A 25,391-nucleotide genomic window follows, 5' to 3' on the forward strand; every position below is an offset into this window, starting at 1 on the left:
GCATGCACAGACTCGACAGGTCTAGCTCGTCTTGTTCTTAGAGGTGTTGCAAATATAGCAGAGCAGTGGTGCAACTTCTTTAAACGGACTTTGATTGTATTTATATCATTTCAGATATATATACAAATTAAATTTTATTTTTTAATAAATAAACCTTTCATACATTTTTCATTTTGTCTAATACTTTAAAGCTCTGTTTTTAAAGAGTGCACAGGTGCTCTAGTATGCCAAAGTTTCCCTGAAGTGATATAAGAAGTATCTGTTTCTGAATCATGTTGTCATTTGGGAAATGCTGCCCAGACTGACTGTATTTCCAGTTTACATACATTTGTCAGAATCTAAATTAAAACAGAATTAAACTTATTAAAAATTAGTAGGAGCATCCATAGAAGCACAAGAGCTATATTTTTGCATTTCTTGATCTGACACTGAGTCAGCATCTGTGGCTGTGAAATAAAATAAGAGGTAATAATGTGAGAAACCCTTTAAAAGTAAACAAAATTACACAAGTGATCAAACTCATTTCTGTGTAAAAGAAAACAATACTTACTCTTGCCTAACACATAGCCTGTAACAATAAAAAATAAAATGTGGATAAACAATGATAACAACAAATGCAGTGATTGTGAATAATGTGTTAATGAATAAAATTCACCTTTTAAAAGTCTTTTAACCTGACTGGACTTCAACCACACAATGACACCCATTATAGCAGCAACGATGAGAGGCAGCACACATCCAGCAGCGACTGAATATCAACAATCATTACTATTAATTATATACAATTATTGCATCAACCCGAGAAAATACATTTCAGTATACTAAAAAAAATGTCTGTAAACTTAATCTGTAAATGACTTAATATTCATTACATTAGTTATAAACAAATCCTTTCTTTACACACATCACATGAACTGTGTCATACTGACACCATTTAACTGACAACATTTAAACAACAACATTAAAGTTTGTTTTCTGAAGCTCTTACCTAGTAGCACAAATAACACCCCGTGTCTCTTAAAATCTTCTTTGTGATCGTTTCTGTAATCTTCTTCGTATTCATATTCCGTTGAGCGAACTGGAGACATTATTAGAAAGACATTAACTCATGGAAACTTATGTTACAACGTCAGTGGATAAACATTCAGGTATCTATTTTCTAGTATATGTCAATATAAACATAGTCATACAGGCTAACTTGAAAATTTTTTACATTTATGCATGTGTTAGGTTCTTTAATCTAAATTTGAAATATAATATTTTTAAGCCCTATGTGTGATCAGGGCTCCAACAGCAGTAGTATTAACATTAAGTGTTATGGCGGTCGTTTCCCGGACAGAGATTATCTTAAACCAGGACTAGGCCTTAGTTTAATTAGGAAATATAACTAGTTTTAACAAACATGCCTTACTAAAAACATTACTTGTGTGTACTTTGAGGCAAAACAAATATCACTGATATATTTTAAGTTTTATTTTCAGTTTGGACAGCTTTTACATTTATTTTAGTCTAGGACTAGTCTAATCCCTGTCTGGGTAACCGCCCCATGATATTTTGCACACATAAGCCCCTGGTACATGCCACTGTGTTTAGTGTCACATCTAGTGCCCAGTTGCTTTGCAACTATATTTCAACTAATAGAATATTGTAAAGCTGTTTATATGATTGACAGGTTGTCATAAAAGTGTGCAGACATATTGAATACAAAATACATGAACACAACATGCTTGATTCTTATCTATAAAAACATACAGCACAATATTTATTAGTTCAGCATTATGATTTATAGTCAGAATATGATTTTATATCAATTTAAGATTTGGACTCTAAACACACAGTCAATGCATGCTTACCAACTATTTTAGAAAAGAAAAGAAAAATAATTATTTCATAATAAACAATATGCCAGTAAACTGTACCTATGTCATGATATCTGAAGTCTGTTATTATAGATTCGCATTCGGTTTGCCGAAAGATCTCCAATTTTGTTGTCATTTCTGCATTTGCAGTGTAAATACATGAGAAGTTGGTCATCTTCACACAAGGATCTGTACTGAACTCCCCTTTACAGATTGTTGAGGAATCATTGCTCGCTATTTGACTAAACTTGTAGTTATTTTTGCAGCATATGTGCTTCTGATCAGAGAATGTGCAGGTAAGAGTAAACTCTTTACTCACACTTCCAGTCTCATCTTCACAGGTTATACTGAAGAAATCTGCAAAGAACAGTTTATAGTATTGAAGTATACCGAGACAAAACAATAACATAATTTCATTAAAAATTTTCTTTTATCTCAAGAAACTTAATTGTATTGTATATAATTCTGTATTTGTTTAGGCCCATTTTTGATAAATCACTGCATCATCTGATCTGTACACAAGCTGATATGGTGGCAAATACAATCTCAGTTTTCTCTATTCACGAAGGACCACTGTACAAAATACAGATTAGCATTGAATATGATCTGTGAGATGTGTTACTCTTATGTTGTGTTGTGTGTATGTGTGTTTAACATTTATAAATACACTGGGTAAAATAAATATGAATTGTTGGCGGGTCTGAATTGTTTTGCTTGAAATTTTTGCTTTTATTAAAAACATAGTTAATATTTATAAGCACAGTGACCAAGACTTACAATATTTAAGTGTTGTACACATTTTGTTTTGTTTATAAAAAATAATAACACATCACTTTGAACATGTTAACTTGAAATGCATTCAAGCGCAATGATTATGACTGTTGCAATTATTCACTATTTAGCATTTAATTTTGTTATAGCAAATGTCAGATATTTGGCTTATGGTCACGGTTGCTTCATGGGGTCTTATATATAAAGCAGATTATATAATCTACTGATGGAGTTTGATCTAATATAAAAAAAGTGTTATAAAGTGTTCGTGATTTTTAAACATCATCTAGATATGCAGAAAAATACTATATATATATATATATATATATATATATATATATATATATATATATATATATATATATATATATATATATATATATATATATATATATATATATATATATATATAAAGATTTAACTGTAGTGAGCGTAAATTATTTGTTTGGTTTGTTAGTTGTAAAACCATGCTAAATTGTCCTGAGGGTCAAAACAAGCGCACTGCAGAGGGATATTATAGTTATTATTAGACAACATGGACTATTATTAACTTGAACGTACTTACCAGCAAAGGCGAGATGAATCCCAAAGAGCAAAAGCGCTACAGGTCGCATGTTCGTTTTATATCAGAGATCAGATATATTAAGAAATATTACTAAAAGTTTTGTCGTCTTGTTGAGGTCGGCAGCTGTAAAACTTCTTTGTAAAAAACGCCCAGTTAATCCAACAAAATCCTGCCAATAGAAAATCAGAGACAAACTCAGCATCACCAGTAACTACACAAAATATTCAGAAATCGCAGGAAGAAAATACACAAATCTTCTAAAATGGAGTTTTGATCAGTTTTTCATAGCTTTTCTTTAGAGGTGAAATTACTAAATCAGACACTTTGTGCTTTAATTAATGTTTGTTAATAGGCTACAGAACAGCATTAGCAACATGAAAAACATTTTGTAACAACTAAAGCACATTGCTTTCTTTTCATGCGATAACTACATTTAAAAACTGGAACATACAAATATTGGGAAACTTTTAATGCATCTTCTTTTTGTTAATGTGCTGATCTACCGTCTATTTTACATCATATCTAATGTTTTTTATTTAAATCACATTTATATAATTATATATTATATTGTAACCATAACCACTGATGATGAAGCCTTGCAGATCATTTAATATCTTACACTAATAGAGAAGTTAAATGTTGCATACAATGTGTATGAAAGCAGAATAATTCATATTTACACTATACATATTTTGTTTCACAAAAAGTTATTTTTATAACGGGACTTACTTTGTGTGTATGTTGTGATGTAATATATCCGAAAACAGTAAGAATGAATACGATGGCACAATAATAACTTTGTTAAATAATAAGACCGAACTCTCTTTCGCTTTTTCTTTCCCTCAATTCACCCACATCTATTTTCTTTTATCTCCCCCTAGTGGACATAATAGAAATAACAACTAAAAAACAAAAATGAATGTTTACACAAGCATAAACTTTGTGATAATCTTTACAAAAACTGCTTTATAGAAAATTTACATTTTGTTTTTTCATAAAAATACGGAACTTTACCATATCTTAAAAACAAGCTGGTGGTACCAAATCTGATATGAAAAATACTTTATTTGCCACTCAATTTATTTATTATATGTAGATTTCAATAAAACCATCTTGGCCTTTTATAACCAATTTCTCCACTAGAGGTGACTGTATAAATGGGAATTAAGCAGATGATGGTAAATAAAGCAGCATTACTAAGAAGTAATTCACTCCACAACAAAATAAAACATTATTCAATCTTATAGCAGTCTAAACCTGTTTGTTTCTGTTTACTTTGAACACAAATATTAATTTAATGCAGACAATTAGAAATCTTTAATCAGCTTTTACCTTCATTGTACAGACAACATGCATCAAAACAGCAGCATTTTAACCTTTTATGTTTGTAGTATTATTTGATATAAGGATATCTTGTTTGCTTCTCAGCTGACATACTGCAGATGTCTAAACCTGTTCTTCATCCATGTCCTGCTCTGAGATCCGATTAAAACTTCCAGTGCTTCATCATTAAGGTCGGGGTGAAGGTTTATCATAGAGGACAAGCAGATGTAACCTCAGTCCTTCAGAAGTTCATCACTGATCTGTCCTTTAATTCATCCTTTCCTCTAATTTCACCTCTTAAAAATAAAAGTGTTTCACGATGCCACGAAGAACCATTTTTGGCTAAATAGATCCATCTGAAGAAACTTTGAAAAGGTTTTTCAGATTATAAAAATGCAATAATGAAATGCTTCTTTAAATATAATTTCACTGAAAAAATTCCTTGAGGAACCCGAAATAGTTCTTCTATGGCAATCGTTGGTTAAAGCAAATTGATTTTTAAGAGTTAAGTCAATTACAATATAATTTATAGTATGTATAATCTAATTTGTCACAATTTGTTAAAACCCTGTATTTATACAATATGAACCTTACCACTTTAACACCACTGAAACACATATGTAGCGTCAGGTTCATCATTTCACTCTTGTAGGATACAGTAAGATTGTTGATTTGCTTTACATAACACAGATACATAACTGTTGATGAAAGTCGAATAAGGTTAAAATTTTCTTAACTATTGCTGGTAGGTGGTATGAAAAACTGTCAATGTAGAAGATAAAAGGTGGAGACTGATCAACCAAGCTTTTTAAATAAATGTTTGTCGTAATGATAATGGCAGTATACTTGCTTTAATCTGTTTTTGATTTATATGTAATCGTGTGTGTGGTTTGTTGGTCACCACTAAGGTTTTTTAATTGATCATATGCTACATATTAAATATATTTGATTTAATATTAGGTGGGTTATAGTTTTGTTTTGGGAGGAAATGTACTTCTGTGCTCCCCGTTCTGTCCAGACTTCAGACCGAAGAGTTTTCCTCAGAAAAGTTTAATACTCCACCAATCCTAAATATTGCTAATATATTGTTGTTAATCTTTGATGTTTGTGGTGCTGACAGAAATGTTAGATCATACAGATCCAAGGTCAGTTCACTAGTTGTTGCATTAGGTCTCACTTGATCTCTCTTTGTCAGAAAACTTTGTCTGTTACTCTGTTGTAAGTTAACACTTTTACTCAAGTTTGAGTCAGATTCAAAGACAGAGAATGGCAGGAGATAACGTGATGTGAAAATAAAATTTTTATTGAATTTATTTTTACGTTCTCAAAGCTCAGTCTGACTTCTACCTAGAAACAGATTAAACAGTTATTAGCACATATACAGTGGAAATTTACTGCGTCACCACATACTGTAAAAACCTCTTATACAGTTCTCTTACTGTATTTGCACTTGTGAAGGAAGACAAAACAAACATAAACAACATTTAAAAAATTTAAAATAAAAATGTGACATAAAATACATATATGGGAAGAAAATTACAGTCACCTCTCAAATAATACACACAAACTGTGTCCTCTGTTCCTTCACTGTAAATAGACGGCTTAAAATAAACATGCATGCATGTAAAAATAAACAGCAATGTAAAACAAACAAATACAAAAATCTGCATTACTGTCACAATGTACAGATGTAATCATGTTGACACAGTAAGTGAGAAAAACATTTACTTATATAATAGTATTTTACCTTTCCTTCATTATAAAAAAATGGTGATATTAAAACCAACAGTATGCCAGAATACATTGTATTTATATATATTTTTTTGCAATTCAAAGTGCTTTATAGGTAAGAACAAGCAATTTACTATATTAGAAATAAAATAGCTTTAAATGAATATTAGTGGTGTCTGATTTATTGGCTAGATGCATACAAAATTGAGTAAATGATGACTTTATTCCCTGCAGAAGCGTCTGACAAATACTTGCATGCTCAAAGTCTACTGTGACCGCAGAGCGAGGAGACGAGGAAGCATATTAAGAAGCACCCCTACTTTTCTATATTCAATTAATTCACATTGGAAAACGTAAGTGACGCCCACTATTTACCTTCTGTGATATTCTGTTTCACGTCACAATGTGTAAGTAAAGCTGATCATGATTTTTGGTTCACAGGGACTTTAGACTTCAGTGTCTGGTGGCCCACCTGTTTGATTTGTGACAAATCTTTTACAGTCAACGGCTGCTGCTGTCTTTTTAAGCACATTACAGGTATTTGTATATTAATGTCAGAGACACTCAAACACTCACATAAATACTATGATAAAAGTTCTTGCCACTAGTGGGAACATACTAACACGGTCTCACACCCATGGCGTCAATATTTGACGACACTTGACCATGCGTCAATATGTTGACGCGGAGGGTATACCTTTCGCGTCATTTTTTGACGAACTGGGGACTTCAATACTATTAGGTACGCGAAATTAAACAGTTGTCGCCTGGCATTGGGGTTAGGGAAAGGTTTGGGTAGGGATGGCATGGTCAAGTGTCGTCAAATATTGACGCCATGGGGTGAGACTGGGTTGAACATACAAATTCCCGAAAGCAACTTTGTCAGCTATGGTCACAAGTTTCGTCATTACAGCATAGTTCATTGCTTCGGTTTTTACCTGAAACTATAATTCCAAAAACATTTGCAAACTGCATTGCAAACTTGTGTGGTTGTAAATACAGCTTTCAAGCTCATTTAATGTACATCGTTTCAAATACATACAAATTCATATTTCATGTTACACCCCGTCTAAGGGAAAGGGTGCAACATGAAAGACTCTGAGAAAAGTAGTGAAATTGAACAATGAAAAAATGTATTGAATTAAATTTGGGACTTTTGATTAGAAGCCGACTAAGCCAAAATAACAAACAAAAATTCCTTCTCTTAAAACCTCTTTCCTAAGCCCTAACCCAAAGTAAAGAAAAGAAAATACAATATACAAACCTTACTCCCTAATCGAATAAACAAAGATTAAACAGGTACAATAAAGAAAAATGGCGTCAGACTCCCTACTTTCCCAAATAAATAGTTTTCACAATATATATAGGCAGGCAACCAATATTAAAAGGGTATTCCAAAACTCAGCATCTTAAAACAGGCAAATAGGTCAGATACTACAGAGTTATCTTAAGCTACATTGGTTCTACAAGAAACAGCATAATTCCCAGCACAAACAAACAATCTCTCCCTAGAGGAAGTGATGCGTTTTAAAGGAGTGTGCACCAATCAGGACATGGCATCAATCAGCATGCAGGAACCAATCAGGATGTTTTTAAGAACATTTGACTGAATAAAAATGGTGTTTTGAGGAGCCAAACAAGTTTATTTTATGGTATCGTTGTGAAGAACCTATGAGCACCTTCATTTTGTGTATGATTAGATGGATTATTAGTCAACAATTTTGCTATAATAGGTACAGATACACCATGTTTCCATTATGTTGGCAGCTTACCTGTCTGCCATATTTAATTGGAAAGACAATAAATCTAAACACATTTTATTTATGTTGGGTGGGGTAATAGTTTTGTTTTCAATACCACAAATCTTAAATATTGTTATTGTTGCTAATCTTTGATGTTAGTGATCCTGAAAGAAATGTTAGATCTTACAGATCCAATGTACAGATCCAGTTCACTTACTAGATCTCCTGTCATAAAAATGTCTTTGTCTGTTACTCAAATAAAGTCAACTCTGTTGTGAGTTTAAACGTTTACTCAAGCACCAGGAAGAAAGAGAGGGAAGAACAGCAGGCACGAGAGGATGTGGTGATAAAATAAAATGAGTTCATGTAATGTTTTAGTTGTGCTCTTAATGTTCATTTGGACTTCTGATTAGATTCAGCAAGTGTTATTATATCAACAAATAGCCATGAAAAGTACTCCACATGATGTCATTAAATACCTTGAGATAGAGATCTTACAGTATCTTTATTTGTAAAGACAATACAGACATAAACAACAGTAGAAAAAAATAATGCAGAACAGAAAATATGTAAAATAAAAAATATATCTATAAAAATGAATAAATGCATATATGTGTACGAAAAGACAGTCACCTCTCAGATAATACACACAAACTTTGTTACTAAAATATACATAGATTCTTGACTGTAAGAAAGCATGTACAATGCATGTAAAATTAACAGCAACACAAAACTTTCTACAAATACAAACAATCTGCATGAGTGCATTTACATGACCTACACAACATACAAACATGTAAACACTCACACTGTATGTGAAAATATCATTTACTTATATAACACTGTTTTTACTAAATATCAGTGCAGTTCAAAGTGCTTTACAAAGCAACGAAAAGCAATGTACATACTGTATATAAGAAATTAAACAAATCTTTAAATGACTACATAATAGTGGTATACTGTATGATTTCTTGCCCAAGAAACATACACAATCAAGTATTTTATGACTTTCCTCCCTGTTTCACATCTTCAGACTGAAAAAGACAGTTTAGGTTTTTCCCTTTTAAGACTTTACTGTAACCGCCTACTTCAATCAATCAATCAAACTTTTATTAAAGACAATCTCTTGGTCGAAAGCAGCAACAATACACACACAAAGACATACTCAACAATCACTTATTTACATGTGTACTAAAACACCAATGATTCCACATATTTGACACTGGAGAAGTGTTGCAGGTTTCACTCACACAGCTTCTCAAACGGTCTGTTTAAGCAAACTATGTGTTTATTCATGTCAGAGAAACTCTTATGACTGCTAACATAAATTTGTTGTTGATGATAAGGACATTTTAAACTATGACACTTGCAGGATGTATTAATAATACTAAGACCTCTATATGTCAAAAGCTCTAAAAAAGTTTGATTCCTTGTGCAATTACCCTTTTAATAAAAACCTGAAAATATGCTTACAAATGAAACTGCATAACCCTTACAAAAAAACCATGGTTATGCTAATAGTAATCAATACACCAAAAAAACATGGTTACTACACATTTACCACAATAAAACATGGTTAATTTTTGTAAGGGAATGATCCGGTTGTGATTTCAACAGGATCTGCAGCTCACAAAACATCCAGTTAACATGCAATGCTAAAATCTAAATTAAATTAAACTTATCAAAGAGGAGGAGGAAAATCCATTGAAGCACAAGAGCTATACTTTTGCATCTGTTGATCTGACACTGAGTCAGCATCTGTGAAATAAAATTAGTAATGTGAGAAACCCTTTAAAAGCAAACATAATTACACAAGTGATCAAACTCATTTCTGTGTAAAAGAAAACATTACTTACTACTGCCTGACACACAGCCTGTAAAAATAAAAAATAAAATGTGGATTAACAATGATAAAAACAAACGCAGTGATTGTGAATAATGTGTTATTGATGTTTATAAAATACACCTTTTAAAAGTCTTTTAACCTGACTGGACTTCATCCACACAATGACTCCCATTATAACAGCAAAGATGATGAAAGACAGCACACATGCAGCAGCGACTGAATATCAACAATCATTATTATTAAGATCAACAATTATTGCATCAATACAAGAAAAAACATTTCAGTATACTAACAAAAATGTCTGTAAATCTTAATCTGTCAATGACATCATATTCATTATAGTAATAAACAAATTTGTACACACATCACATGAACTGTGACATACTGACAACATTTAAACAACAATGATAAAGTTTTCAAAAGCTTACCTATTATCACAAAGAACTCCCCGTGTCTCTTAAGATCTACTTTGTGATCTTCTTCATAATCATATTCAGTAAAGTAAACTGGAGACGTTTTTAGAAAAACATTAACTCATTGAAAATTATGTTACAACATCAGTGGATATACATTGAGGTATCTATTTTCTATTATATGTTAATTTAAACACTGCCATACAGGCTAGCTTGAAACATATTTACATTAATGCATTTGTTAGATGCCTTAATCTAAATTTGAAATATCAGGGCTCCAACAGCAGTAGTATTAACATTAAGTGTTATGGGGGTCGTTTCCCGGACAGAGATTATCTTAAACCAGGACTAGGCCTTAGTTTAATTAGGAAATATAACTAGTTTTTACAAACATGCCTTACTAAAAACATTACTTGTGTGCACTTTGAGGCAAAACAAAGATCACTGATGTATTTTATGACATGTCAGTGCAAGTTTTTTTCAGGTTGGACAGCTTTTACATTTATTTTAGTCTAGGACTAGTCCAATCCCTGTCCCGGAAACCGCCCCATGATATTTTACACACATAAGCCCCTGGCACATGCCACTGCATTTAGTGTCACATCCAGTGTCTAGTGGCTTTGCAACTATGTTTCAACTAATAAAATATTATAAAGCTGTTAATATTATTGACAGATTGATAAAATTGTGCAGACATATTGAAAATAAAATACATGAACACAACCTGCTTGATTCTGATCTCTGAAAACATACAGTGCAATATTTAGTTCAGCATGGTTTATGGTCAGTTGTGATTTTATATCAATTTAAGATTTGGACTCTAAACACACTGTCATGCATGTTTACCAAATTATTTTAGAAAAGAAAAGTATTTATTTCATAATAAACATTATACCAGAAAAAATGTACCTCCAATTCTCGGTTTGTATAGTCGTCTTATAGATTCACATTCGGTTTTTATAAAGAGCAGGAATGTTCTTGGCATTGCTGAAGTTGCAGTGTAAAAACATGAGAGGTTGGTCATCTTCACACACAGATCTGTACTGAACTCCCCTTTACAGATTGTTGAGGAATCATTGCTCACTATTTGTCTAAAGTTGTTCTTTTTGCAGCATACGTGCTCCTGATCAGAGAACATGCAGGTAAGAGTAAACCAATCTCCCACACGTCCAGTCATATCTTTACAGGTTATCCTGAAGAAATCAGCAAAAGAACAGTTTATAGTGTTTAAGTATACTGCAACTAAATGAAATAATTTCATTAAAAAAATATTTTTCTTAAGAAACAAAATTGTCATTTTAAAATTAATCCTATATTTGTTATTTGATAAATCACTGCATCATCTGATCTGTACACAAGCTGATATGGTGGCAAATACAATCTCAGTTTTCTTTCTTCACTTTCGTCACTGTGCAAAATACAGATTAGCATTGGATATGATCTCTGAGATGTGTTTGGGCATACAATGGGTCAAAACTGTCCATAAGCTTTACAGCAAAGAATAATATATTACAAAGATCATAATGTAAAGATAAAGGCAGAAGACATTGTTCTTACTGAATGGACTATATAGGCCTACTACTTGTTACTCTTATGTTGTTTTATATGTAGGCCTATATGTGGGTATAAAATGAATAAATACATAAAATAAATATGAATTGTTGGCGCATCTATATGTATTTTGCTTGACATTTTTGCTTTTTAGTTTTTATATTATAAAAACATAGTTCATGTTTGTAAGGGCTAGTGACGTTCAAGACTTTCAATATTTAGCCTATGTTGTACAGTTTTTGTTTTGTTTATACAATAACACATCACAGTTTAAACATGTTAACACTTGTGCATGAAATATACGGCATGCAAGAGCAATGATTTTTAAAAACTGACTTAATTATATTTAGCATTTGCTCAAATGTCAGACATTTTGCTTATGATGTTACGATGGCTGCACGTGGTCTTTTTAGAATAAAGCAGATTATAGCCATAAGTCTTCTGATGGAGTTTGATGTAAAGTGTTCGTGATTTTTAAACATCAAAATATAATATAATAAATCATAATTTACCTAGTAACCGTGTTTACCACATAGACCTTAAAAAATGAACGAGGTTTACCATGGTCTATTTGCCTAATGGTGGTCAAGACAACCGCACTCCAGAGGGAGCTTTTTTAAACAAAGTTGCACTTTTATTAACCAGAAACCATGTGCGTGTGTGTACTTACATTTATCAGCAAAGGCGAGATGAATCCCAAAGAGTAAAAGCGCTACAGATCGCATGTTCGTTTTATATTCGACATCAGATATCTTCAGAAATATTACTAAAAGTTTTGTCTTGAAGTCGACAGCTGCAAAACTTCTTTGTATAACGCCCTGTTAGTCCAACAAAATCCTGCCAATAGAAAATCAGACACAAACTCGGCATCACCAGTAACTACACAAAATATTCAGAAATGGCAGGAAAAAATACACAAATCTTCTAAAATGGAATTTATATCAGTTTTTCATAGATTTTCCTTATTGCTGAAATGACTAAATCAGACACTTTGTGCTTTAATTACTGTTTATTTATACAGAACAACATTAGCAACATAAAATAAACATTTTGTAACAACTAAAGCATATAGCTTTCTTTTCATGCGATAACTACACCTAAAACGGGAACATAAAAAGATTGGGAGACTGTTAATGCATCTTCCTTTTATTAATGTGCTGATCTACCATCTATTTTACAGTATATCTAATGTTTTTCATTTAAATCACATTTATATAATTATATATTATATTGTAACCATAACTGCTGACACGATGAAGACTTGCAGATCATTTAATATCTTACACTAATAGAGAATTTAAATGTTGCATCACTGTGTATGAAAGCAGAATAATTCATATTTAAACTATAAATATTTTCACAAGTAGTCATTTGTATAACGGGGCTTACTTTGACTTTAGGTTTATGTGTGTATGTTGTGGTGTAATTTATCCGAAAACAGTAAGAATGAATACGATGGCACAAAAATACCTTAGTTAAAAAAATAGCGAACTCTCTTCCACTTTCTTTACCCCTCAATTCACCCACATATATTTTCTTTTATCTCCCTCTAGCGGACATAATGAAAATTACAATTAAAACACAACTGTGAACGTTTACACAAGCACACAAATGATGTGATAATCTTTACATGTTGCTTTATAGAAAATTATACATTTCATAAATAGGCTACAGAACTACAATATGTTAAAAGCAAGCTGGTGGTACCAAATCTTATATTAAAAATACTTTATTTGCCACTCAATTTATTTATTATAGATGGATTTTAATAAAACCATCTTGGCCTTTTATAACCAATTTATCCACCAGAGGTGACGGTATACATATGAATTAAACAGATGATAGTGAATAAAGCAGCATTAATAAATTCACTCCAAAACCAAAAAAAATACATAATTTAGCTGTATGGCAGTCTAAACCTGTTAGTTTCTGTTTACTTTGAACACAAATATAAATTTAATGCAGACATTTAGAAATCTTAAATCAGCTTTTACCTTCATTGTACAGACAAAATGCATCAAAACAGCAGCATTTCAACCTTTTATGTTTCACAGATGATTGTAGTGTTATTTGATAGGAGGATATCTTGTTTGCTGTAGATGTCTAAATCTGTTCTTCATCCATGTCCTGCTCTGAGATCAGATTAAAACTTCCAGTGCTTCATCATTAAGGTCGGGGTGAAGGTTTATCATAGAGGACAAGCAGGTTTAACCTCAGTCCCTCAGATGTTCATCACTGATCTGTTCTTTAATTCATCCTCTCCTATAATTTCACCTCTTAGAAATAAAAGTGTTTCACGATGCCACGAATAACCATTTTTGGCTAAATAGATCCATCTGAAGAAACTTTGAAAAGGTTTTTAAGATTATAAAAAGGCGATAAAGAAATAGTTCTTTAAATATAATTTCACTGAAAAATCCCTTGAGGAACCCGAAATGGTTTTTCTATGGCAATTGTCGGTTAAAGCAAATTACAATATAATTTATAGTATGTATAATCTCATTTGTCACAACTTGTTAAAAACCCTGTATTTATAAATTATGGACATGGACCCTTACCACTTTAACACCATTGAAACACATATGTAGCGTCAGGTTCATCATTTTGCTCTTGTAGGTTACAGCAAGATTGCTGATTTGCTTTACATAACACAGATACATTACTGTTGATGACAGTCGAATAAGATAAAAAAATTTCTTAACTAATGCTGGTACGTGATATAAAAAACTGTCAATGTAGAAGTTAAAGGTGCAGACTGATCAAGCAGGCTTTTCAAAGAAATGTTTGTCGTAATGATAATGGCAGTATATTGCTTTTGATTTGCTTTGATTCATATGTAGCGGTTTGTTTGTCATCACTAAGGATTTTTTGACGAATCATAGGCTACATATTAAATAAGTAAGCAAGGTACGAGAGGCTGTGCTGTATCGTGAATAAGTAACGGCTGAAGGGCGTTGTTAGGCACGACGCGATTCAAAATTACAGTCACCTCTCAAATAATACACAAACTGTGTCCTCTGTTCCCTCACTGTAAAGAGGAGGCTTAAAATAAACATGTATGCCTATAAAAATAAACGGCAATGTAAAACAAACAAATACAAACAATCTGCATTACTGTCACAATGTACAAATGTAATCATGTTTACACAGTAAGGGGCCAGTCACACCAAAAGCGCTTTAAACGCTTGCAAACGCAAGGCGCGACGCACTGCCTTTTTTTAAAAAAGAGCAGTGCAGCGCGGCTTTTCATATTGCTAAGCAACCACCGAGTCAGCTGTCTTGTCAATCAAATATTGAAGCGTGAACGCTCTTTTGCTGTTATCTGTCATATTAGCAGAAACTTTAAAAAGAGGTTGCTTGCTTTGACCTTGTTTGAGGATGAGAGGTGCACAAACACGAAGGAGAGAGTGAGCGAGTGGAGTCCGGTTCTTCAAAGCAACTGTAAACTTCCCTCACTACAACGTAAGGCCCGCCTCTCCCCTGATTCGATTGGACAATGGAAGACGCGAATGACGTCAGGCGTTTCTCCGCTCTCAGCGCTCCTTCAAAAACGCGTGCGCGGCAGGCGGCAAAAAACCGCAAGGCGCTCGGCGCCCATAAACAGCGCGCAAACGCTCCCTGCCCATAGAATATCATTCAAAAAAGGCGCCTGCAACTGCCATAAACGCTTTTGGTGTGACTGCATCCTAAGTGAGAATAACATTTACTTAATAGTGATTTTACATTTTCTTTATTATAAAAAAAATGGTGATATTAAAACCAACAGTATGCCAGAATACATTGTATTTATATATATATTTTTGCAGTACAAAGAGCTTTACAGGCAAGAACAAGCAATTTACACTATAAAAGAAATAAAAAAGCTTTATAAGTGGTGTCTGATTTATTGGCTAAAAGCATACAAAATTATTCCCTGCAGAAACGTCCTACAAATACTTGCATGCTCAAAGTCTACTGTGACCGCAGAGCGAGGAGACGAGGAAGCATATTAAGAAGCACCCCTACTTTTCTATATTCAATTAATTCACATTGGAAAACGTAAGTGACGCCCACTATTTACCTTCTGTGATATTCTTTTTCACATCACATTGCGTAAGTAAAGCTGATCATGATTTTTGGTTCACAGGGACTTTAGACTTCAGTGTCTGGTGGTGGCCCACCTATTTGATTTGTGACAAATCTTTTACCGTCAACGGCTGCTGCTGGTTCTGAAACAGTCTTTTTAAGCACATTACAGGTATTTGTATATTAATGTCAGAGACACTCAAACAATAATACATAAATACTATAGTAAAAATTCTTGCCACTATAGTGGGAACATACAAATTCCCGAAAGCAACTTTGTCAACTATGGTCACAAGTTTCGTCATTACAGCATAGTTCATTGCTTCGGTTTTTACCTGAAACTATAATTCCAAAAACATTTGCAAACTGCATTGCAAACTTGTGAGGTTGTAAATACATGTTTCATGCTCATTTAATGTATATAATTTCAAATACATACAAATTCATATTTCATGTTACGCCCCGTCTAAGGGAAAGGGTGCATCATGAAAGACTCTGAGAAAAGTAGTGAAATTGAACAATGAAAAAATGTATTGAATTAAATTTGGGACTTTTGATTAGAAGCCGACTAAGCCAAAATAACAAACAAAAATTCCTTCTCTTTAAACCTCTTTCCTAAGCCCTAACCCAAAGTAAAGAAAAGAAAATACAATATACAAACCTTACTCCCTAATCGAATAAACAAAGATTAAACAGGTACAATAAAGAAAAATGGCGTCAGACTCCCTACTTTCCCAAATAAATAGTTTTCACAATATATATAGGCCGGCAACCAATATTAAAAGGGTATTCCAAAACTCAGCATCTTAAAACAGGCAAATAGGTCAGATACTACAGAGTTATCTTAAGCTACATTGGTTCTACAAGAAACAGCATAATTCCCAGCACAAACAAGCAATCTCTCCCTAGAGGAAGTGATGCATTTTAAAGGAGTGTGCACCAATCAGGACATGGCATCAATCAGCATGCAGGAACCAATCAGGATGTTTCTTCCTAGAGAGGGACACACAAACACTCACAGAAAACAGGGGCCCGTTTCAATAAGGAGGTTCAACCAACTCTGAGTTTAAACTTGAACTCTGAGTTGATTTACTCTGAGATAGTAAACTCTGAGTTTTCGGTTACAGAAAAGCTGATCTGAGTAAGTTCAATCGACTCTGAGTAGGTTGACTCTGAGTTAAGCGCGTGCACAGCCACAATGAAAAGCCATCATCAATGGAGCTCAGATATTACGATTTACCATGGCAACAGCACGTGACAAAGAGGTCTTAATAATTTTTACTACTAAAACTGAAAGTGTTACTGCAAGTGTACAGCAACTACGAGCATATATTTTAAAGAAAAGAGTTGTTTTTGTAAATTGCTACTCTAGGAAATGTATACATTTCATTTTTCATCACGTTAAAATATCAGAAGTAAAAAAACTAAGGACTGTACGTTATTATATTCATTTACATGCAGAAGCAATCCCATGGACAAAAAGATGACAGCAGCTCAGCTAAAATAAAATTAAGCATAATACTTTGTCATATAAGGCTACGAACTTTACAAATGTTTGTCATGAATAAAACAAATATTCGCCCAGCCGGGATTCGAACTCCGATCGCAAATGGTGCGTCTGGCCCAACTATTACACACAGCACTACCCACTAGACCAGCGATAATGACTAGTGGTAATGTAAGAAATGTCAAGGCAGCTGTATAAATGTAAGAGCACCACAAAGACTGATATTAGTCATATAATGATATTTATATATATAAAATGACTGCAAAAAATAATAATTTCGCTCACCTAAATGTAAGCGGATATGACAAAAAACACTCGGGGTCTCAAAATCCTCTCGGGACATAAATTTAACTTTCTACAAATGAATGCAACATCATCATCTAAGATTCTCTATAAAAGTACATGACATTTTAGTCACTAAGACGATCTATGCACCTAAGTATATCATATTAGCTTTACAAGTCATTTCAATTTACTGTTTTAATTTTTTTTAGTTGAAAGTTTAGTGTAATATATAAAATATAAAGTCGTAAGTTAAAATGGTTTGCACTGGCAATTTAATTATAACTTAAAGACAGCTAAAAAATATTTTACAGTGTACATGATAAAAATGTGCACAATGAATGAATGTACTAAAGCAACTAACAAGATTAAACACCGCTACTCCTTTAAAATGGGGAGGAGACCACAAGAAACTCAGAGTTTACAGGATAAAACCTGCTCCCGACCAGGTTAGGTTCAGAGAGTATGTTACTCCGGAAACAGACTCTGAGTATAAGTTACCTCTCCTTCTGAAACAGGCTTGACTTACCCCGCTGTCTCAGGTTCAACCTACCTCCCTTTCTGAAACAGAAAACCCAGAGCTTCCCTAATTTCAGGGTTAACAAACTCAGAGTTTTCACTTAACCACCCTTCTGAAACGGGCCCCAGGAATAATGCAGATACACCTATAGGTTCATAAGAGTCTCCTAATCAATTTGCTAAAGGTCCCATATTTCAAAGCTTTCAAGAGTTTTGTTTTAGATTATGAAGTTATTACGAATTTATATTTGCAGTACCAAAACCATTTCTTTGTTTTATAAAAAGTCTTAAACATCTGCAGAAAATTTCTGTTTCACAAAAGGTTATTTGTAGTGAAAAGGGTAATTTATATACATTTAAAGAAATTGATCTTTTAAGAACCTTTGACTGAATAAAAATGGTGTTTTGAGGAGCCAAAAAAGTTTATTTTATGGTACCGTTGTGAAGAACCTATGAGCACCTTCATTTTCTGTATGATTAGATGGATTATTAGTCAACAATTTTGCTATAATAGGTACAGATACACCATGTTTCCATTAAGTTGGCAGCTTACCTATCTGCCATATTTAATTGTGAAGACAATAAATCTAAACGTATTATATTTATTTTGCGTGGGGTAATAGTTTTGTTTTCAATACCACAAATCTTAAATATTGTTATTGTTATTCCTAATCTTTGATGTTAGTGATACTGAAAGAAATGTTAGATCTTACAGATCCAATGTACAGATCCAGTTCACTTACTAGATCTCCTGTCATAAAAATGTCTTTGTCTGTTACTCAAAGAAAGTCGAATCTGTTTTGAGTTAACATTTTTCTCAAGCACGAGGAAGAAAGAGAGTGGGAAGAACAGCAGGCATGAGAGGATGTGGTGATAAAATAAAACGAGTATGTAATTTATGTAATGTTTTAGTTGCACTCTCAATGTTCATTTGGACTTCTGATTAGATTCAGCAAGTGTTATTATATCAACAAATAGCCTATACCATTAAAATGACGCCACATGATGTCATTAAAAACCATAAGATGGCAATCGTACAGTATCTTTATTTGAGAAGACAATACAGACATAAACAACGGTAGAAAAAAATACAGAACAGAAAATATGTAAAATAAAAAATATATCTATAAAAATGAATAAATGCATATGGGTAAGAAAATACAGTCGCCTCTCAGATAATACACACAAACTTTGTTTCTAAAATATACATAGATTCATCACTGTAAGAAAGCATGTACAATACATGTAAAAATTAACAGCAACGCAAAAGTTTCTACAAATACAAACAATCTGCATGAGTGGACTTACATGACCTACACAACATACAAACATGTGAACATTGACACTGTATGTGAGAATATCATTTACTTATATAACACTGTTTTTACTAAATATCAGTGCAGTTCAAAGTGCTTTAGAGGCAAAGACAAGCAATGTACGTACTGTATATACGAAATGAAACAAATCTTTAAATGACTACATAATAGTGATGTATGATTTCTTGCCCAAGAAACATACAAAATCAAGTATATTATGACTTTCCTCCCTATTTCTTATCTTCTGACTGAAAACGACAGTTAAGGTTTTTCCCTTTTAAAGACTTTACTGTAGCTGTCTACTTCAATCAATCAATCAAACTTTTATTAAAGACAATCTCTCGGTCCAAAGCAGCAACAATACACACACAAAGACATACTCCTCAATCACTTATTTACATGTGTACTAAAACACCAATGATTTCACATACAGTATTTGACGCTGGAGAAGTGTTGCAGGTTTCACTCACACAGCTTCTCAAACGGTCTTTTTAAGCAAATTATGTGTTTACTCATATCAGAGAAACCCTAATGACCGCTGACAAAGTTTTCTTCTATCACCTGCATCATTTTAATGTCTGTATTCTGACATGAAGTTTAAAACTTACAGCTGAAATGGTTAACTGTTATTACCGGTTGAAATAAATATTTATGATGTAATACAATGATATAAAATTATGTGTTGTCGTTATGCTTGTGAGACAGTCATATGCAAATGAATTTGCCCATGTGACATCACAAATCCACCAATACCCAGGCGTGCATTTCCCAAAAGCATCATTAGCCAACAATGGTGCAAGTTACGTCAATACAGCATACTTCAATGATTCGACTGTTTCCCGAAACTATAGTTTCAAAGGACATTTGCAAACTGCATCGCAAACTTGGTTGTAACTACAGCTCTCAAGCTAAAAGCATGTTAGTTTGACATGTACAGATAATGCACTTGAGTAAAATAAGTGAGCAACATTTAGTACATATCAAAAAATATGTGTGTGATGTCATTAACTATGTTGTTGTAACGTGCAAGAAAGTTACTATGTGTTAAGACTAGCTAGTTAGTTTCTCCAATAATGATTCATACTATGGTAGTTAAGCAGAGAGTTATGTTGTCGTATGGGAAATGCAGCCCAGACCGACTGTATTTAGAGTTTACATAAATTTGTTGTTGATGATAAGGATGTTTTAAAATATATGACGCTTGCAGGGTGTTTTAATGATACTAAGACCTCTATATGTCAAAAGCTCAAGGAAAGTTTGATTCCTTGTGTCATTACCCTTTTAATAAAAAAACTGAAAATATGCTTACGAATGAAGCTGCATAATGATCTGGTTGTGATCTGAATCTAAATTAAAACAGAATTAAACTTTTTACAAATGAGGAGGAAGATTTTCCATAGAATAGCTATAAGTTTGAATTTCTTGATCTGACACTGAGTCAGCATCTGTGGCTGTGAAATAAAATAAGAGGTAATGTGAAAAACCCTTTAAAAGCAAACAAAATTACACAAGTGATCAAACTCATTTCTGTGTAAAAGAAAACGCTTAGGTTACTCACGTAACCCCGGTTCCCTGAAATAACGGGAACGAAGCATTGCGTCAGTTAGCTGACGCTATGGGGGAAACTCCTGTTTACTCCGTGACTGAAGCCTATTGGTTAACGTCTGTACAAAGTACAGACCAATGACGTTTGAACCCGCGCGCGGGAAGTACACGTCCTTATATAAGCGCGGTTCAAGCGTCAGGAGCTCATTATTATTCGACTGAAGCGCGCAGCCGAATACACTCGCTGCGTAGACGTTTGTAGCACGGCAAGTGACGCAATGCTTCGTTCCCGTTGTTTCGGGGAACCGGGGTTGCGTGAGTAACCTAAGCGTTCCCTTTCAATGCGGTTCACTTCGCGTTGCGTCGGTTGGCTGACGCTGTGGGGGAACGTAATCCCATCACGCCGTGCATACACAACGTACAGAAGTGCCTTACCGGAGAGACACTGCGTGTGGCCCTATACCCGGCATATTCACAGCTTTAAGCAATGTGTAAGCACCATATAAAATGTTGACGCGCACACGGTGGGGTTTTAAACGCACCGGGGGCACATAACATAGCACAAGACGGCGAGATACCGAGCCCGCCGCGGGTGTGCGAGATAAGTAAATTCAGAGTCACGTTGGTGAGCTCGCTGAGCGCACCGTGGTGTACACATAAAACGCATGAGCGTGCATGATTGAGCCGAGAGAACCTGCGCTCGTAGGGCAGGGACGTCTAAGCTGTACAATCTGACAACGTAGACGGCGAAGACCAGCCGGCCGTGTAGCAGATATCAAATAGATACCCCTGTAGACCAAGTCCATGAAAAAGCCAAACTCTCACAGAGTGGGCTCTATATAGGACATAGCTCATAGAGGGGCGTGAGCCAGTGCGATGGTTTCAACGATCCATCTAAATAACCACTGTAAGCAACAGACATACATAGTGAGTGATCTGCGAAGCTCACGAACGGCGGATCTGACTATAATATGCGGCAGAACGGTTCGTAGCGTGGGATTATACAGATACCACAATAGTGTGAACCCAGGTGCGCCCTCGAGCGCATCGGGATGCATATAGGTAGTATTATAGTGCACAGATCGGTGAGCTGTCCAAGCGCGCCGTAAATGTGTATTGACTATAAATTGCACGGGCACAGGTGAACACTTGAATACATCGTGAATGCATATAGATGAATCAGAGTGTTATAATGCACAGGCCGGCAAGATTCTCAAGCGCGCCGTCATGTGTTTTGATAACAAGTTGTGCGCACACGGGTGAACCCTTCAGTGCACCGTGAATGCGTATAGATAAATCAATGCACAGAACGCGCCGTGAATGTGTACAGATATGATTGATGAACGTACGGTGGGCACTCAACGCACCGTGAACGTACACAGATGAACAACAATGTATGTATGTGTCACAGCCGTGTATACAGATGAGCTTTTCCGAGCGCATCTTTAGTGTATACCGAAATGTTATAGCGTGCATATGTGAGCTTCTCTAAGCGCACGGTGGACGCATATAATTAAAACCCATATCGTGCATACAGGTGAGCTTACGCGGCGCACCTTTAATGCAACAAACCTCACTAGTGCGCGAAGCAGGGATGTCGAAGCTGTAAACTGACAACGTGGACGGCGGGGACCAGCCGGCCGTGTCACAAATGTCAAATGAGAAACTTCTAAGACCATGCCCGAGGATCTAATCCATACATGGAGTAGACTTCATTGTCACGGGAGGTGATAACGTCAACGATCCATAAATAACCTGTATTGACAGGTGCGCTAGTGAGTGATCTGTGACGCCGATGAACAGCTGATCGTCTGATGTACGTCAGACGTATCTGTCATACAGGACCTTGGACAGTTCCAGAGCGCTGCGCCTCGGGCACCGTCCGCATCTGAGAAATGACAGACTTATGAATAAAGTGGATGGTCGGTCATAAAAGCGTGGTTCGCTGTTATCACCGCCACATATATATATATATATATACGCAGGGGGAGAAAGCCGCCGTGCACGAGCCTCTGTAGTGAGGAGAAAGCTGTTCCACCTACAATTCGCGGGGGGAAGACTCTCGCTGTCACTAGACAGAATAGATCAGACTTTGCATAAGGACGCCTCGCGAAAGGGGTCCTAGCAGCTCGTGTCAACGTGTTATAAGGCACGTAATGTAGGTCGTGTCCCACGGATGCAATCTCTTCACGCCCATCGTAACGGGTTAATATGTCTGCATCTTGGTAGTTAAGCACGAGATGCGTATCACTCTGATTGAACATAGCTTATAAAGCGATGCAATGAGTTTATAAAGGAGATGACTCGCCAGCTTGTACAGGGGGCGAGATCTCAGTCTGGTTCGGTAAATAATGAAACCACCGTAGTTTGCCCGACCGCATTATCACAATAACATGGTCGAGAGTGCTGCAGTGCTAAAATCATCCCCTTAATGGACCGTATGTACAGTACAAGGTGATTGATATGAGACAAACGGGCGTTCCACGCGCCGAAGGCTGATTGCCGTCGTAAAGCGTGTTCAACCCACAGCAGATGCTGGCGATCTCGTAATGGTAGCACTTCATGCAGCTGTGTGTAACTTAAGCATGAGCTTCCCGGCCGTCAGCTCGGGGCGGGACCTTTGCTTAGTCAAACTGAAGTGGACTTATGAACAGAATGCCACGATATTCAGTTTTCTGAGGCTCGTTAGAGGGGTACGTGAGCCCGTCTTAAACGAGATGCCGCGCGTCTGTCTGTGCGCGCGCTTTGAGTTTTGAAACTTATTGTGGCGGGTAGCAAGCTCACTTCAGGTTGATATTACCCTTAATATCTCCGAGTATTGGAGCAGAGCGGAGGTGTGAGCGTCTTTGGATCCGCTGATATAAATCAGCTGTATGGCCGAAAAACGTCATAAACCGCTTGGCTGTAAGCCTTTGAGTAGCCGTCCGGAGAGGGCGCGATTCATATGCTTGGAGCCATGCAAAAGTCTGAGGCTGCGTCTCTCTAGGAAGAGAGAATGACAGCCGTAAGACCGTGCTCGTTTGCGCCGTCAGCATCGTAGCGGAGAAACTGAGGTGGGCTGCGAGCGAATTTGGCAGAAAAGTGTTAGAGACACCGTACAGCCGTGGGGTGTCAATACACAGTATATGGCCAAACTGGGGTTTTTTCGGCAAGCGTCGATAGAATTATGGACAGCGGGCCGTGTGTGCGTATTACTGATTGCTTGTCAGTAAGGCGAGAAAGTGTTTAGAGACACCGTACAACCGTGGGGTGTCAATACACAGTATAGTAAGCACGGAAATTACTCTTTTTAGAGGAATTCAATACCGTTCGCCACTATAGTGAGGTCGCATAACCAACAGTATTACACAGTATGTTTTGGATAAACAGCACACAGAAAACATTTCAGGGCAGTCCAGCCGAGGCGCGACTTAACCCCTCTTCAGACAGTTCTATGTCGACGCAGCTGTGCTGCGAAGACCAGAGCTCGGCCGTTCAGCTGCACGAGCCTCAGTAGTGACGGTGACCCGAACGGCTCACGGAGCAGAGCAGTATGTCTAGGTGGTTTAATGTCAGACTGAACCCATCGCAGAGAGGAAGTCTGCCGTGAGGTCCGCGGTTTTGCCGTTTATTAAAAAGGGCAGAAAAACCGGGTATATAAGAATGTACCAATATTCAGCGCACTGATATAGGACGGGACTGAATAAAGGGAGGTATTCGGGCCTCAGTATGTTAAACAAATTCGTTCTGCCTCTGATTCCGTCTAAACCAGAGAGAAATGACCGGGCAGACTAGTAGTGAGCTTTCCGAAGTGAGATAGACTCAGGCCGGTTAAGCTCTATAATAAGTGTTTTAGCGCTCAGATCGAGGCGTGTCCGACTTATCGAGCAGACGAATGAGATCGCGCCGCTCCAGGGGGGAGGGGCATGAAGCTCTGTATAGACGAATAGTGAGCCGGTTAGCTCTTATAATGAGTGTTCTTGATGCTCCAATAGCGGCGAATCCGCCCTATCGAGCAGACGAATGAGATCGCGCCGCTCCAGGAGGGGAGGGGCATGAAGCTCTGTAATCGTTGAACACTAGACAGCTGCATTTAGAGGCAGCGAGCCGTAAGACTGCGTGCTACCTACGCCGTTAAGAGACCTCACCACTGCGGGGAAAGGAGCGAGGGACTCCGCGAGCGTGGAGCACGAGTGGCTGTGCTATGACAGGAAACAGGGGCAGATCCGCCCGTGTTTGCTTGTCGTATGCATCTTTCTAGTTTTACGGTTCCCCCGCTTGTTCATCTCAACAAGAGAGGAACGGCAGAGGGGACCCAGCAAACATTGGTCCGACCGCAACGTCGTGTCCCTGGCCAAAAATAGTCGCGGTATGACG

At 35.9% G+C, this 25,391-nt stretch overlaps 1 long non-coding RNA gene across 1 annotated transcript; it reads right to left on the bottom strand.

Moving 5' to 3' along the window:
• Positions 1-988: 988 nt before the first annotated feature.
• LOC141351524 (uncharacterized) lies at positions 989-3,331 on the bottom strand. Its single transcript, XR_012359795.1, has 3 exons — positions 3,196-3,331; positions 1,920-2,216; positions 989-1,078 (listed from the first exon to the last, which is right to left on the bottom strand). It is a non-coding gene; the product is annotated as an uncharacterized lncRNA (long non-coding RNA).
• Between the last annotated feature and the right edge of the window lie 22,060 nt (positions 3,332-25,391).

The sequence above is a fragment of the Misgurnus anguillicaudatus genome, chromosome 20, assembly GCF_027580225.2.
Source record: "Misgurnus anguillicaudatus chromosome 20, ASM2758022v2, whole genome shotgun sequence".
NCBI lineage: Eukaryota > Metazoa > Chordata > Actinopteri > Cypriniformes > Cobitidae > Misgurnus > Misgurnus anguillicaudatus.